The sequence below is a fragment of the Cherax quadricarinatus genome, unplaced genomic scaffold (genome assembly GCF_038502225.1).
Source record: "Cherax quadricarinatus isolate ZL_2023a unplaced genomic scaffold, ASM3850222v1 Contig237, whole genome shotgun sequence".
Taxonomy (NCBI): Eukaryota; Metazoa; Arthropoda; class Malacostraca; order Decapoda; family Parastacidae; genus Cherax; species Cherax quadricarinatus.
The window spans coordinates 145,001-147,500 of record NW_027195263.1 but is presented as its reverse complement, the minus strand read 5'-3'; positions in this window follow the sequence as shown (position 1 = coordinate 147,500).

Below are 2,500 nucleotides of genomic sequence, written 5' to 3'. Positions count from 1 at the left end.
ACTAAGGCTGGACTATAAGGATCTCTGACAGTACTGTTGTTACTGCTAGACTAAGGCTGGACTATAAAGATCTCTGACAGTACTGTTGTTACTGCTAGACTAAGGCTGGACTATAAGGATCTCTGACAGTACTGTTGTTACTGCTAGACTAAGGCTGGGCTATAAGGATCTCTGACAGTACTGTTGTTACTGCTAGACTAAGGCTGGACTATAAGGATCTCTGACAGTACTGTTGTTACTGCTAGACTAAGGCTGGACTATAAAGATCTCTGACAGTACTGTTGTTACTGCTAGACTAAGGCTGGACTATAAGGATCTCTGACAGTACTGTTGTTACTGCTAGACTAAGGCTGGGCTATAAGGATCTCTGACAGTACTGTTGTTACTGCTAGACTAAGGCTGGACTATAAGGATCTCTGACAGTACTGTTGTTACTGCTAGACTAAGGCTGGACTATAAGGATCTCTGACAGTACTGTTGTTACTGCTAGACTAAGGCTGGACTATAAGGATCTCTGACAGCACTGTTGTTACTGCTAGACTAAGGCTGGACTATAAGGATCTCTGACAGTACTGTTGTTACTGCTAGACTAAGGCTGGGCTATAAGGATCTCTGACAGTACTGTTGTTACTGCTAGACTAAGGCTGGACTATAAGGATCTCTGACAGTACTGTTGTTACTGCTAGACTAAGGCTGGACTATAAGGATCTCTGACAGCACTGTTGTTACTGCTAGACTAAGGCTGGACTATAAGGATCTCTGACAGTACTGTTGTTACTGCTAGACTAAGGCTGGACTATAAGGATCTCTGACAGTACTGTTGTTACTGCTAGACTAAGGCTGGACTATAAGGATCTCTGACAGTACTGTTGTTACTGCTAGACTAAGGCTGGACTATAAGGATCTCTGACAGTACTGTTGTTACTGCTAGACTAAGGCTGGACTATAAAGATCTCTGACAGTACTGTTGTTACTGCTAGACTAAGGCTGGACTATAAGGATCTCTGACAGTACTGTTGTTACTGCTAGACTAAGGCTGGGCTATAAGGATCTCTGACAGCACTGTTGTTACTGCTAGACTAAGGCTGGGCTATAAGGATCTCTGACAGTACTGTTGTTACTGCTAGACTAAGGCTGGGCTATAAGGATCTCTGACAGCACTGTTGTTACTGCTAGACTAAGGCTGGGCTATAAGGATCTCTGACAGCACTGTTGTTACTGCTAGACTAAGGCTGGGCTATAAGGATCTCTGACAGCACTGTTGTTACTGCTAGACTAAGGCTGGGCTATAAGGATCTCTGACAGCACTGTTGTTACTGCTAGACTAAGGCTGGGCTATAAGGATCTCTGACAGCACTGTTGTTACTGCTAGACTAAGGCTGGGCTATAACGATCTCTGACAGCACTGTTGTTACTGCTAGACTAAGGCTGGGCTATAAGGATCTCTGACAGCACTGTTTATATGGAGATGTCAATGAGATAAAAAGCAAAGTGTGGACACAGTGTCATAAACTGGTGTGTGGACACAGTGTCATAAACTGGTGTGTGGACACAGTGTCATACACTGGTGTGTGGACACAGTGTCATACACTGGTGTGTGGACACAGTGTCATACACTGGTGTGTGGACAGTGTTATACACTGGTGTGTGGACAGTAACAGTGTCGTATCTTAGTAAGCAAACACACCAACGTACAGAGACAGTGTAGAAGATAAGAGACATGGGCAGCACTCGGGGGTCGTTATTGTGAAGATATTTCCAAGACTTTAACAAGTCCAATGAGATAATCAGTCCCTCGCACGTGCTAGTAAGTGTTCAACTATTATTCTGTCACTACCTGTCTATCACTACACTATTACTACCTGTCTATCACTACACTATTACTACCTGTCTATCACTACACTATTACTACCTGTCTATCACTACACTATTACTACCTGTCTATCACTACACTATTACTACCTGTCTATCACTACACTATTACTACCTGTCTATCACTACACTATTACTACCTGTCTATCACTACACTATTACTAAATGTTTCAGCCACGACACAATGTTATTAATGGTGGTAAACAACAGTTAATTAGTAGTAACGAAATATATAAAAAACTAAAACTTTGACTAATGGAGAGAGAGAGAGACAGAGACAACGACAGAGAGACAGGGAGACAGAGAGTGACAGAGACAACGACAGAGAGACAGGGAGACAGAGAGTGACAGAGAGACAGGGAGACAGAGAGTGACAGAGACAACGACAGAGAGACAGGGAGACAGAGAGTGACAGAGAGACAGGGAGACAGAGAGTGACAGAGAGACAGGGAGACAGAGAGTGACAGAGAGGGTGACATTAAACTGGGCGTTCAGGCAAAAGTCTTGTAAACATGTCTGTATTTGACGGCTGTTTCTGCTGTCGACTACCGTGTGTGTGTGTGTGTGTGTGTGTGTGTGTGTGTGTGTGTGTGTGTGTGTGTGTGTGTGTGTGTGTGTGTGTGTGTGT